The following is a 15941-nucleotide window of genomic DNA, read 5'->3' as shown; positions in this document are numbered from 1 at the left end:
CAGCAGCCGCCTGTGACATCATCATCGGGGGACAGGTCAATACTAATGAGGTCAGAGCGAAGGGACGGAATCAGATTACAATCCTCAGTTCATAAACAATATATTTCTATTAAAATCCAACATGCAGTTTAGCCGAGAAGATCAGACAGAGAACAGCTGCAATCAGAAAGTTGTAGGTGGAAGAAAAGCATAGTTTCTTAAGAAAGGAAACAGGCTGCAAAACGCATCATTTCTCTGATTTATTCACCTTCATCATGTAAACAGCGACGACTATCCTGATGTTTCATCACTAAAATATACATAAAAACAGTAAAAATCATGAAGACCAGCTGCTGTTTTATTAGATGATCTAATTCAAGTTAAGGTTCAAATCTCACTGAAGCAGATGCTTTTCTTTACTTGTTTTTATGTAGTTTTAATTTTTTGTGTGGGTGTGAGAGTAATGATGTGTGTGTATGTGTAAGAGTGCATGATCAGGTGCGTAACTGAACTGTTTTATTCTTAAATGTGTGAAGGTTTTGTATAAAATAAAATTAAATGTATGAAAAGGACTTTAGCTGTCTGCTACGTTGTCTGACTTCACGGCAAGTTGCTGCAGGATGCACCCGCATGATGCTAAACTTTAACAAAGCAGTTGGGAGTAACAGAGTATAGCTCAACAAAGAAAAGCAGGAAGTGTGTTCACTGAGCGAGGTGAAGAGGTGAGTGAATGCAGGTGAGCTAATAAGAAACGGGGAGCAGGTGCTGAGCAGCAGGACTGAGGAGGACGGCGACTGGAGCTCAAACAAGACGAAAGACAAAAATAAAAAGCACATCTTGACAGGTTTGTAGTCAACTGTGGCTCATCGTCAGGTGATTCAGACGAACCACAGCCTGCTCACGCTCAGGTGTGATGAAAAGCTGTACGTATGGACAATCCATGACTTGATCTGTTATGAATGCCTCATTTTCTACATAACTGTTTTCCTGTTGCAGTTTCTGTGTGTGAATAAAGATGCAAACACAGCCTGCATAAAACACAAAATGGCAGTTTACTGTGTGTAAACTCTGCCTCAAAAAGAAGAAACTCAGTGGTACAGTTAAAATAAGCTAACCGTGTTAGCCGTTGCTAATGCTACATGCTAGTCTCCTCTGTAAAACCAGGAGGACCATCAGAGCTGAATGTTTTTGGGTACGGACCCAAAAACCCAACCAACGGCATGTTGCTTCCCTCAGGCATCAAACCACAACTCAGGTTCTCACTCAAAATATCACCAGGCATGTCTGTGTCCAGTAAAATGTGGAGTTGAAGGGCATGTGACCAATGTTTGAGCGGGGGGGAGCAGGTCTTATTTTCCTAATTTTAACTTTTTCTAGAAAAAATTTTTTTTTACTAAAAATATTAAAATGTTTTTTGAAATGAAAATTAGTTTTGTAAATTGTGATTTTTTTTTTAATTTAAATGTAAATTTAAATTTAGATTTTTAATTTAAATTTAAAGTTGGTTTTACAAATTGAAATTTTTTTTAAAATTCTGATTTGGTTTTTAAAATGTAGTTTTGTTTTCTCATTTTGAAATGTATTTTTATCAACTTGAACTTGTTTTGCAGCAACCAACCACCATACAAAACAGCTGAGCTTAAAACCCAAAAATGACAGATTTCCAGAAAGCCAACCTCTTATGAGGAGTTATTCTCTCTGCTTACCAGCAGGACCTTACTGGTTTTAGACTGGAAATACAAAACTCAATCATGCATCTTGAACTTGAAGAGTTTGCATCTCACTTCTGTGTTTCTGATCAATCTGCTCCAACACCTTCCAACACCAAAGCTGCAGTTTGCACATCCAGCTGTTAGAGTAACACACACAACCACACAAAAGGAGGGATGTTTTGTTTGTGTGACTGTGGCAGCAGCATCTGTGGCATCTGTTGCCTGCTGAGCTGCGCTGCCTGAGCTGGAATCAATTATAAACACATTAGACTCTGTTTCTCATAACACACAAAGACACAAATACCTGCACGTAATTGTCTACACAAGTCTGTCACACACACACACACACAGATGTGTTTATAACTTCAGAGAATATTTCGTTTGTTTCTTTTTCTGTTGACTGAGAGCAACTTTAACCAAATAAACCAGTGTGTCCATAAAGCAGGTTTTACAGATGTTTTAATAAAAATCATCATACAGGACTGATGTTAACACAACACACAATCATTTAGATAATAACTACGTATATATATATATATATATATATATATATATATATATATATATATATATATATATATATATATATATATCTATATATACATATAGATATATATACATATATATATATATATATGTATACATATAGATATATATACATATATATATATATATATATATATGTATTCATTCATTCATTTTCTGAACCGCTTATTCCAATTCAGGGTTGCGGGGAAGCTGGAGCCTATCCCAGCTGGCTTTGGGCGACAGGCAGGGTACACCCTGGACAGCTCGCCAGTCCATCGCAGTATATATATATATATATATATATATATATATATATAGATATATATAGATATAGATAGATAGATAGATAGATAGATAGATAGATATGGAGATGATGGAGGGATAATTTGGATTAGGATGAGAATTGGCACCTCCAAATCCAAAACCAAGGTCCTCAGCTGGTAATGGGTGGAGTGTCCTCTCTGGGTCGGGAATGAGGTTCTACCCCGAGTGGAAGAGTTCAAGTATCTCAGGGTCTTTATCATGCATATGGGAATGATGGAGCGTGGGAACGACAGGTGGATTGGTGCAGGGTCTACAGTGATACAGTAATGGTGTAGGCAGGGTCTACAGTGATACAGTAATGGTGTAGAAGGAGCAGAGCCAGAAGGTGAAGCTCTCAGTTTTCCAGTCGATCCATGTTTACATCTTTACAGTTAAAAAGCCAGAAACTGTTTTACTTCAGTTGAGTTGATCCTCAGAAATAATCCAATCTGTCCCAACACACCGGGGACAAGAATACTTCTCACATCTTATATGACAAAAGATTGACTTCCAAACTGAGAGCATAAACAAATTACCTCGAGCCGAGGCATCTTAGAAAACTCCATTTTTTTCAAGAGTCACTTGTAAAAATGAGGCGTGCATCTCGCTCCCAGCAGAGCCCTAAATGCTTAAAGTCTCTGCAGCTCTGGATTAAATGCAGCTGACAGGCTGAATAGAAAAGAATAACTCTGCCTTTCTTTGAGCTTTCTCCCACTAACGCGCTCGACAAGCTGTCGAAACAGGATTGAAACGGCGTAAAGCTGCTGAGGTGTGAGCTGGTGTGTGTGCAGCTTTGAGTGCAACATGAACACACGTGTGACCTTTTAAATGCACTTTATCTGAGTGTGTTTGAGACGTTCATGCTTCACAGAGAAATCTGAAGAAAGCCGCAGAAAGCTTCTCGGTGACAAACAGGTTGTGTAGGTGTTGGTGTGTGCACGGTGGAGGATCCGACCATTGAGCAAGGTAAAACCCTCTCAACACAAAGAGGTTAGATAATAGCTGAATACATTCCCTGTCTATGATCACACTATAGACTGTACATCAGGGGTCACCAACTCCAGTCCTTCAGGGCTACCATCCTGCAGGCTTTAGTGTTTCCCTTGTACAACACATTTGATCCAAGTGAAAAGGTTCTCCAAGAATTTGTTGTCATCTTCTGCACCTGCCTGTTAATGAGCCATTGGTTTGGGTCAGGTGTGTTGTACCTGAAAAACAATAAAACCTGCAGGATGGTAGCCCTTCAGGACCGGAGTTGGTGACCCCTGATGTACATGATAGATGAACATCCATGACGTCACCTGTACGTTTCTGAAGAGCTGAATTGAAGCTCATTGAGCGGTTCCTATCATCGCCATTGTTTGAGCTTCGGGGTGGAGGATTGACACTTTTCAGACAAAGTGTCCAGGGTAGATCACACTGGATGGAGACGCTTAGAGGCACAGAAGTGGAAGGAGGTTTGTGCAGGACGGGGACCTTCAACAAAGATTTCCATTTTCACCTGAATGTAAATATTCCTGTTGCTAAGAGCTAACAAAGCTAATGGGAGCAAAATAACTGTCAGAAGCTAAAAAACTGGCTGAAGCTAACTCACGTTGTTAGCCGGCTAAAAACCGTGGTTGCTCTACATTCTGCCTTCTTGCAGCATGATATTAAGTACCTGTCGATCAAAAGGACACGCCCCTACATGTGCAGAATTTCTATATGAAATTACTTCTAAACGAAGGAGTTAGAAAAAAGATTCACTCCCCCCACAGTTGTCATGAAGGTAAACCTGACCTATTAAACATGAAATGGATTTTTGTACCAGGCTGTAAAAGTTGGTCTTTTTAACATGGGGATTTGCTATGGGGATTTGGGGATTTGCTCTGTTCTGGAGCCCCTAGTGGATGAAGGGGGGGAACTGCAGGTTTTGGCTCTTCCACATTGGCTCCACTTTTAACTGCTGGAGATTGCAGAGTGGATCACACCCAACTGCTTCTTCGCACTAATCAGTCAATCACAAGGCAGAGTCTAAACATGTTCGGCCATGTGGACGTGGTCATGATGGTCTTTCATTTCTTTCTCTGACCTCCTGATTCTAATCGCCCACCCTTTGGGGCTTCATTGCTGGTCTCTGGCAGAAGCCAGGTGTCCATGGTTTCCTGAAACTCTCATAGCTCCCAGTGGCCCACACCAGTCCCCGAACAAACCAAGTTTCAAGGCTAGATCACCCTCTAAGGAGCTGAAGTCCGCTGGATGGAGAGTGTAAGGAGGTTTGAGCAGGACAAGGACTTTTAACAAAGATGTGGATTTGTTAAATATTCCTGTTTAGCAGCAGTGTCGGGAAATTATTCGTGATATTGATGTTCTGGGTAATGTTCAGCTTTCCCTGCTGCAACACACCCAACTCAAATCCGCGGGTAGTCAGTAGATTTGTGCGGAGCATAAAAACACTTCTGGGGTTAATCATGAAAACCTCATAAAAATAAAAACAATGGATCTAATAAAATCTGAAAATAAGACAATAAAGTGTGGCCTACTGAATATTAGATCCCTCCCAAATAAGTCTTTATTAGTCAATGACTTGATAGGTGATCACCACATTGATTTATTCTGTCTTACGGAAACCTGGTTACAGCAAGAGGATTATGTTAGTATTAAAGAAGCTACGCCAGCTAACTATTTAAACTTTCACATTCCTAGAACTACAGGCAGAGGAGGAGGTGTTGCAGCTATTTTTAAATCAGAATTTTTAATTAATCCTAAGCACAAAACTAACTATAAATCCTTTGAATTCCTGACATTAAATTTATCTCATCCAAAATGGAATTCAGAGAAACCGCTCCTTTTAGCATTAGTGTATCGCCCACCTGGACCTTACTCCGAGTTTCTGACCGAATTCTCTGATCTCTTGTCTGAGTTAGTGCTGACTACTGATAAGGTCATTGTACTAGGTGATTTTAATATTCATGTTGACGATGAAAATGATAGTTTAAACATTTCCTTTAGCTCTATTCTAAACTCAATTGGGTTTTCACAAAATGTCAATGGAGCCACTCACTCTCATGGTCACACTCTTGATCTTGTTCTAACATATGGTATTGAGACTGATAAGCTCAAAGTATTTCCTCAAAACCCTGTCTTGTCCGATCACTTCCTATTAACCTTTGAATTCACTTTATTTGATTACTCACTGACCAAAAATAAATTCTACTATAGTAGATGGGTATCAGCCAATAATATTACAAAATTTAAACAATCAATTGAATCAATTTTTTCACATCTACCATGTGTTAGCATGACTGAGAGTCCCCCTTTAAGCCTTACTCCTGCTCAGATTGATCAACATGCTGATACTATAACAGCTTCAATGCGTACAACCTTGGATAATGTTGTGGACTAGAGGAGTCTCACTTAACCTGGAAAGAAAGTTTAAGCGTATACAAAAAAGCCTTACGTACGGCAAGAACAGCTTATTATTCATCATTGATAGAGGAAAACAAAAACAACCCTCGGTTTCTTTTCAGCACTGTAGCTAGGCTTACTAGGAGCCGGAGCGCTGTGGAGCCATGTATTCCTTTCTCACTTAGCTGTGATGATTTCATGTATTTTTTCAGGAATAAAATTGACACTATTAGAGATCAAATTCACAATACTCTTCCTTCTACCTATAATGTTGAGCCTGTTGTGGTCTCCGAAGCATCCTTAGAACCAGGATCTGACTTGTGTCTAAATAGTTTCTGTCCTGTCCAACCCTCTGAATTAACTAAAATAATATCTTCATCTAAACCATCCACCTGTATCTTAGACCCTCTCCCAACAAGCCTCTTTAAGGACATTTTCCCTTTAATTAATACATCACTACTAAATCTTATCAATATGTCTTTAGTGACAGGATATGTACCACAATCATTTAAAACTGCTGTAATCAAGCCTTTACTTAAAAAGCAATCTCTGGATCCAGAGGTGATAGCAAATTATAGACCTATATCTAATCTCCCGTTTATGTCCAAAATTCTGGAGAAAATAGTTTCAGCTCAGCTACATGCCCACCTGAGCAGAAATAATTTATGCGAGGAGTTTCAGTCAGGATTTAGAGCTCATCATAGTACTGAGACAGCATTGGTGAAAGTTACTAATGACCTTCTTATGGCCTCAGACAAAGGACTTGTGTCCGTACTTATCTTGCTTGATCTTAGTGCTGCATTTGATACAGTCGATCATAACATTCTGTTACAGAGACTAGAACAGGTGATTGGAATTACAGGTACAGCGTTAAGCTGGTTTAAATCATATTTATCTGATAGACTTCAGTTTGTTCATGTAAATGACAAGTCCTCCTCCCAAACTACAGTAAGTCATGGAGTTCCTCAAGGTTCTGTACTTGGACCAATACTCTTCACGCTATATATGCTCCCTTTAGGCAAAATTATTAGACAGCATGGAATAAACTTTCATTGTTATGCAGATGATACTCAGATATACTTATCCTTTAAACCAGATGAAACAAATCAGCCCAATAGGCAACAAAATTGTCTCATAGACATAAAGACTTGGATGTCTAGAAATTTTCTCCTCTTAAACTCAGATAAGACTGAAGTAATTCTCATTGTATCTGAAAAACTCAGAGCTAAATTTTCCAGTTTTGTAATGAACCTGGATGGCATTACTTTAGCTTCCAGTGCTACAGTGAGAAACCTTGGAGTAATATTTGACCCTGACCTGTCCTTTGGCCCACATAGTAAGCAGGTTACTAAAACAGCCTTCTTTCATTTACGTAATATAGCCAAAATTAGGGACATTCTGTCTCGGAGTGATGCAGAAAAACTGGTTCACGCTTTTGTTACTTCGAGACTAGATTACTGTAACTCTCTATTACTGGGCTGTCCTAAATATGCCCTGAAAAGCCTTCAGCTGATCCAGAATTCTGCAGCCAGAGTCCTGACCAGAACCAGCATGAGAGATCATATTTCTCCAGTTTTAGCCTCTCTTTATTGGCTGCCTGTTGAATCTAGAATAGAATTTAAAATCCTTCTCCTTACATATAAAGCCCTCCACAACCAGGCACCACTATATATCAAAGACCTCATTGTTCCTTATATACCAAGCAGAGTACTTCGTTCGCAGACTGCAGGCTTACTTGTGGTTCCTAGAGTCTCAAAGAGCCGAGCAGGAGGCAGAGCCTTTGGTTATCAGGCCCCTCTCTTATGGAATAAGCTCCCAGTTAGTGTTAGGGAAGCAGACACCCTCCCCACCTTTAAGACTAGGCTGAAGACTTATCTTTTTGATAAGTCCTATAGCTAGGGATGGTTAGCATCCCTTAGTTATGCTGCTATAGGTTTAGACTGCTGAGGGACATTTCCTGATACACTGAGCTTCTTTCTTCTTCTCTTTATCTCTTTCTTTTACCCCCCCCCCCCCCCCCCCATAACAGTGTTGCATCATTAACATGTATGTCTCCTGTCTCAGCAGGTCTCCCTGGCCGGGAGTAGCAGTTCCTGTTGTCTGTTGTCTTTCTGTCCTCTTCCCCCCACACAGCAGAGGCAGATGGCTGCCTGTCCTGAGCCGGGTTCTGCCGGAGGTTTCCTTCCTGTTAAAAGGGAGTTTTTTCCTTCCCACTGTTGCCAGTGTGCTTGCTCAGGATGGGAGATTGAGTTGGACTCAACTCAATCTGTTGGTTTCCTTATATAGGCTGTTATGAATTGGCCTTCATTATGTTTTCCCCTCTGTCTGTAAAGCGTCTTGAGATGGCATTGCCGTGATTTGACGCTATATAAATAAAGTTGAATTTAATTGAAAGTTGAATCTGACTCAGGTGTGTTGCAGCAGGGAAACTTCAAAACAGCAGGACATCCAGAGGCTTGTATGGACATCTCCCAACTACCTGGGTTACCTTACCAGACGTTCAGGATCTGGATAAGCGGTGCGACGAGGCCTGTTATCAGCTCGGTGTTTCAACACAGAGTGGTCCATGTCAATCAGCGTGCGTTCAGATATAAGGGGCGGAGTTTGCAGCTTATGACCAGTCGTTTCCTGACCCGACCCTGCAGAGGAGCTACTCCACCATGGAGGATGCAGACAGTTATTCTTCAGAACTATGAAAAATTTAAACACATCGTCCAGACCACAAGCAACACTGTTGCCATAGCAACAGCCAGGAAGGAGTGCTGACAGCTGACTGTTGCAAAAATTTGGCAGATTCTTGAATATTCATGCATCGAACAACCCTACTAACCCTACTATTACACTTGATCTTTTTTCAGAACACAACCTGCTCCGGAGCAGGTTACCGGTGCAACGTAAGTTGCCATGGTGATTTATCCCAGTAAAAAATGAACCCGCTTCTTGGTACAGAAAACCCAGGTAACCCTGAAGTTGCCTGGATGAGAGAAAATCCAGTTTTGTTGTGCAAACTTCAGGACTGAAGGTCTCTGCACTAAATGAAAGCTTCTATTCACTGTATTGATGTGAAACACCCAAACACCGCCATAGAAGCACTCTTCTTCCTGTCATGTAAAACGTTTGCATGAAAGCATATGAGCAGGTGAAGTAGCACATGCAGGGATTGTGAATACTTTACAGAATCATACAAGTCTGCTAACATGTCCATGTGAATAAGCATGTGTTTATTTATGCTAACATGTATGTTTCCTTACTATTGCCAACATGTTGAGTGTTTCTTTTATGCCTATACAGTCTTGAAAATGCCATAAAAGAAATATATAAAAGGAGGAATGTGTGGAGGTTTTGTCTCTGGCTGTCTGATGCAGGAGTGCTCAACTCCCCCCCGCCTCCAGCTCAGTCTCATGCCTCTTCCTCCGATGCAGGACATTTTTCTTCAGCTCAGAATAATTTTATGTCCCAGAGAAATTCCACCATGTTTCTCCAGTAAGTCTTGTTTACGTTCTGCCAAGTCCCAATAAAAAGACATATGAGAGGCCGACACATAAGAAGAAAGCAAAGTCACCAATCCAGCTGAGAAAGTGACAGTTTAAAGCACCTTTTAGATATCCTGCTTTGCTAATGACTGCTCACATTAGCAGCTAACGCTAAGACCGCTGGCGCCGCCATGTTCAACACAAACCAAATGCTTTTCAAATAACAGAAAATGACATCACCACACGTCCCCCTAAATAAACATGTATTGTATGTAGATAATCTGATTCTTGGAATACCGTATTTTCACAATCATAAGGCGCACCGTATTAAAAAGCAGGTGCTACGGGTGCTATTTCTGTGTTTAACACATACATAAGGCGCACCGGATTTTGCTTGGTGTTTTAAAAAAGGCAGCAGAAAAAAAAAAACACAGTTCATTTGTACTCTGACCGTCTTTTCATGTTGTTTTTTGATCATTCCTCATTCACAAACCCATCAAAGTCGTCATTTTCTGTATCCAAAATGAACAGCCAGGCTAGCTCTCCATCGAACACGCTGGGTTCATAAATGATGCCGGCTTTAGCGAAAGCTCGAACAACAGTGCAAGCAGACACGTAAGCCCAGACATCCATTCACAAATTGTGGCGTAACTCGCCTGGCGCTGCCTCTTATTCTTAGTGAAACTGTGTTCGCCATCTGTCATCCATCGCTCCCACGCCGTTCGCAACATCACTTTGAACACCCTGTTTATACCAACGTCCAGCAGTTGGAGTTCCTTCGTCAAGCCCGAATCGGCTTTCGTCGGTCTTCCAATTCGGGCCACCTCGCCTTGTTTCCACGGAAACTCAGCTTCGTGTTCTTGACTTTGCAAAGCTCGTTTTCCTGCTTCCTCCACTAGAACCATGGATTCATTGATCTTGAATTCTCTCACGGCTGCTCGATTCCCATGTTTGTCCACGTAGCTGATAGCTCGCAGTTCAGACTGTGCTTCGTAAGCGTGTCTCTTCGCAGGTGCTATTTTAATAAGGGGTCATTAACCAAACCAATGTTTTTTGCATAATGCACATACCGGCACTATATACCTACTGGAGGCATGCCTTTAGCGTCTTCTTTCACGGCCACATTTTCCCCTTTAACGTTCTCATGCTGCTCTCTGTTACGTCCACCTTTTATCTTAGCAGCGTGTCGGAAACGCTCTCAGTCAGTCAAGCAGAGCGCTCATCAAAGTCACACAACAACATCTACAGATTTTGGAGTTCGGTACACACATAAGGCGCACCACATTATGAGGCGCTCTGTCTATTTTGGAGAAAATAAAAGACTTTTAAGTGCACCTTATGGTCGCGAACATACAGTAATCAGATTACTCCCTGATATCCAGTTTTATTGATCATGTAAATGGGCTCATTATTGAAGCAGTGCAAGATCTTATGAACGTGAAATCTATTTTTACCTCATTCATTTAGCAGCATAATGGAACATATGTGTATGAACTTGTTCAGGGTGTGTTTACATGTGTTATTAGAGTGTTAAAGAAAGCCGGCAGATACTTGTGGATCACTTTCACTTGGTGTCCAAGTGCACGGCAAAGTGCACAAGAAAAATATGAAACACTGTGTGTGTGTGTGTGTGTTTGAGAGAGAGAGAGAGAGAGCAGGAGTGTGATAAGTAATATGGTAGTGTCATAGAGGAAGCCACTGTAACCTTTATACAGCTCTTTACTCTGTCACTTCTTATAAAAACACAACTCCATCACTTAGTGAGGGAGAGGAGGGAGGCAGAGAAACAAGCAGGGACTCCGATGGGGGAGGAGACTGGGGGAGGAGGCGCAAGACAAGACTAATTGAAGGGAGGAGAAGTCAAAGCATGTAGGAGAAGAGAAAAGATGGGTGAAAGAAAACGCGGAACAAAAATCGACAGAAAGATTTACTGAACATGACAGAAGCAGAACTGATGATACGACAGAAGAGCGAGGAACAGAGGAGAGGCCCACCGCAGGAGCAGATGAAGATGTTTCATATTTTCAAGGTCAAGCGTTCATGTTGTCTTGGGTTGTCAGCCGGCCTGCTGTTAGGAAAAATGAAAGCGGGGAACGGGAGGAAAAGGGGAAGAAAGAGAAGCAACAAAGAGCCAAATGATGACGGGTGAAAGAACAACGTGCCAGATGAACAGAAATGAGCCTTCTGAAGGCCACGAGCCCAGCTTGCATTGTGGCTTCACTTCTTTTCTTCATGTGCAGAAAAGCTGCTTTCTGACATCTGCAAGAGCACAAAAGTCATCAGTTTTTAAAAATCTGGGTTTGAATATGCATGTGTGCAAACCGTTACTTCATCATCCTCTATGCTGTTTTAAAAGGAAGCGTGGCAACAGAAACCTTTAGGGTGAAACTGCAAATATAAGTGTGTTAAATGTGGTGCAAAGGACTTGTCCACGGAGGGATCCCGTCTTCTTACAGAGCCGAAAAATAAAATGAAAGGTTTTATGAACAAACACTCATTTAAGCCAGCTGTCTGTTTGCAAAGCGACTTGGAGGCTTTGCGACGGGCTGAAGTTGCGACCGGCTGTGTTGCAGATGGGCGGAAACATCTGGTCGGCTGCTCCTCGCAGACCGAGATGAGAGACACGCTGCCAAACGTGAGGAAGTCATTTCACTTGCTGAAGTTCAACCTCCTAGATGTTGATATTCTGTCTGATCACCTCTCATTTATTCTGCACACTCTGCTACATATAAGCTAGCAAACAAATCCAGAACAACCACGGACCTCCTGGGAGAAGACCTGACAGAAGCATCATCCACATCCACCTCTGCATCAGTGGTACCTTCACCAAGAGGAAGACCTGCGTGGACATTTATGTCCTCCACACCATCACCACTTTCTGTGTAATTGAGGAGGAGCAGTGTGGTTTTCGTCCTGGTCGCGGAACAGTGGACCAACTCCATACCCTCTTTGGGGTCCTGGAGGGGGCATGGGAGTTTGCCCAACCAGTCTACATGTGCTTTGTGGATCTGGAGGGTGTTTGACTGTGTCCCCAAGGGGCTCCTGTGGGGGGTACTCCGGTAGTATGGGGATCTAGACCTCCTTGAACGAGCTGTTCGGTCCCTGTACGACAGGTGTCAGAGCTTGGTTTGCATTTCAGGCAGTAAGTCAGATTCGTTTCCAGTGAGGGTTGGACTCCGCCAAGGATGCCCTTTATCACCGATTCTGTTTATAACTTATATGGACAGAATTTCTGGGTGCAGCCAAAGTGTTGATCCGGCTTGGTGGCCTCAGGATTGGGTCTCCTCCTGAACTCACTTGAGCGATTTGCAGCCGAGTGTGAAGCGGCTGGGATGGGAATCAGCACCTCCAAATCTGAGACCATGGTCCTCAGCCGGAATAGGGTGGTTTGCCCTCTCCGGGTCGGGAGTCAGGTCCTGCCTCAAGTGGAGGAGTTTAAGTATCTCGGGGTCTTGTTCACGAGTGAGGGAAGGATGGAGCGTGAGATCAACAGACGTCTGCAGTAATGTGGACTCTGTGCCGGTCTGTTGGGGTGAAGAAGAAGATTTACCAGTCGATCTACGTTCCTACCCTCACCTATGGTCATGAGCTGTGGGTCATGACCGAAAGAACTAGATCTTGTATACAGGCGGCTGAAATGAGTTTCCTCCACAGGGTGGCCGGGCTCTCCCTTAGAGATAGGGTGAGGAGCTCGGTCATCCGGGAGGAGAACAGAGTAGAGCCGCTGCTCCTCCGCATCAAGAGAAACCAGTTGAGGTGGCTCAGGCATCTGGTCAGGATGCCTCCTGGACCTCCCTGGTGAGGTGTTCCAGGCACGTCCCTCTGGGAGGAGACCCCGGGGAAGACCCAGGACACACTGGAGGGATTATATCTCAGGGGCTGCCGGGGAACACCTTGGATCCCACCCGCTTCCAAGAGAGGGAAGTCAGGGCTTCCCTGCTAAGCCTGCTTCCCCCGCGACCTGACCCCGAATAAGCAGCAGAAGATGATGGATGGATGGATGGATGGTTCTACTATTAGGCCACCTCCACCATACAGCAGGATGAAACAATTTCCTGCACCCTCCCCCCCCTCACCCCCCTGGGAGATTATTAGACAAACAAGGTGGTTTGCCAACCATCAATAAAATACAGGAAGAAGAAAAAGACAACAATAAGGTCGCTTTCTTTTTAAATATGGGTGCCAGGTTGACGCTATCCTACACTGAACATAATGAAACTAAACTGCACTAAGCAGAACCCCAGTATGGCAACTGGAACAAAAAAAATAATAATAATAAGCTACAGCAATCCAGACTAACACCAGAACTAGACTGTAGAATTATTAACAAACAAAAAGAGCTGAAATGTTTCTGTTTGACAAGAATATCTACAGCATCATTTAACCATCCAGTGCAGAGGCCATTTTGTCCCTCTGAGACACCTGTAGTTCACATGTTTTCACAATGGATGAAATTATAACTCTAAAAATAATCTAAAAAAATATTAAATATGTTGGGATTTACAACTAAACAATCTACATCTCCTGAGTTGGAGTCTGCATGTACGGGGCCCAACTGTCCAGGTTATGCTCTTATACTCTTATAATTAGGGATAGTCTAGCCATCCATTAGTTATGCATGTCTTATGGTATGTCTCATCTTGTGTTCCAGGTTTCTGTTTTTTTTTTTTTTTCTAGTGTTGTGTCTTGTTTCCTGTGTTGCTTTCATGGTCATTAGTTCACCTGGGTTCATGTAGTTCATTCACTTCACCTGTGTCTTTTTTTCCTGTGTATCTATACCCCTTGCTTTCTGTTCCCCATCGCTGCTTCTTTGTGTTAGCTTCAGGTGTCTTTTGTTAAGCCTCCTGCGTTTTCTTGCCTTTGGGTTTTTTGGTTTTTGCAAATAAACAACCTGATTTCACATCTCTGGCTCCCGTGTCCCCTTTTGGGTCCCCACCTCCACATTGTGACAATGCAGCCATGGAGACACCACCGTCCCCATGACATCATGAATAAATATATTACAGTATTGCCATCATTACCATATTTCCCCTTTTAAATAAAAGCTGCTGTACATGTTGTTCTGTCTTTCCTGTCCTCTCCACCCCAACCAGTCCAGCAGATGGCTGCCCTCCCTTAGCCGGGTTCTGCCGGAGGATTTTCATCCTGTTCGTCGCCTCCTGCATGCTCAGGATGGAGGATTGGATCAAAGTTAAGATTTGATGCAGCTAGGCTATTTATGAATTGGCTTGAATTGATGTGTTTATAATCTGTCCTGAGACAGCATTGTTGTGAAGTAGCACTATACAAATAAAGCTGTATAGTAGTGTATAGAAGTAGCACTATACAAATAAAGCTGATTTGTATAGTGCTGTATTACAGTACTAAGGGGGGGGGGGGGGGGGGGGGGGGGCAGAATGTCGACTGGACTTTTTTCCTCCTATTTCTCCCTTCTCTCTTCTGGTTATCGCTGTAACTAATGCCTAACTAACACGAAGAACACATTAACTTAAAGACTGGCAGATGAGAGACGTTCATCTGTAACTAGCTGCTGCTTAACGTCGTCAGACCAGATCTCCATTCTGCCGTCAGCGCCTGCAGACAGCAGCAGATAGCAGGTTGCCACTGCAGCAATGGCTCCAGCTCAAGGTGGCCTGTTGTCATTAGTAAAAATATAAACATAAGATAGAAAGATCTTAAGTCTTTCTGTTCAAGTACATACATACATACATACATATGTACATACATACATACATACATACATACATACATACATATGTACAGACATACATATATACATACATACATACATACATATGTACATACATACATACATACAACTACGTATGTATGTATGTATGTATGTATGTATGTACAACAAATTTAGAAGTTGTGGATGGACCTTTAGCAAATATCATTCCAGATCCTTCTCTTCATGACCCCAAACTGTATCCTGCTTGCGTTGCCTGGAAACTGATTTGTTTGATTCATGTTTTTCACCATTCGTTTTTGAGGGTTATGTGTCTTTGACTGGTAATCCAGATGACCAGAAACCCATACGTATACTAAGGGACCCTGGTGGTTCACAGTCTCTTATTCTAGCTAGCGCTTTACCGTTTTCGAACACCTCGTCTTGTGGATATAATCCGGTTTTACAAGGTGTTGAGATGAGTTACGTCCCTAGACCAGTTCACCGTGTATATATTTGGTCTAAGCTTGTTACCGGTTTCCTCTTGCTGTCTGCCTCAGTTTGCCCATCAAAGGTGTAACGATGTTAATGGGTAATGATGTGGCAGGTGGAATAGTGGTACCAAATTTAGAAGTTGTGGATGGACCTTTAGCAAATATCATTCCAGATCCTTCTCTTCATGACCCCAAACTGTATCCTGCTTGCGTAATCACTTGTGCCCAAGCTAGTAAAAACACTGACGTAGGATTTTCTGATTCTGTCCTGTTTCCCTTCTTAGTAGAAGGCGATTCTCCAACCAGTGTTGAAGAGGACACTAGTCCGCTGGCAAACGATGCTTCTGAGAGACCTTCCTCTGACCTGTTTGATAATTGTACCGATCCACTGCCGTTA

This window comes from Telmatherina bonti (genome assembly GCF_933228915.1).
Source record: "Telmatherina bonti genome assembly, chromosome: 2".
Lineage (NCBI taxonomy): Eukaryota > Metazoa > Chordata > Actinopteri > Atheriniformes > Telmatherinidae > Telmatherina > Telmatherina bonti.
The sequence above is the reverse complement of the archived record's forward strand: the minus strand, read 5'-3'. Positions refer to the sequence as shown.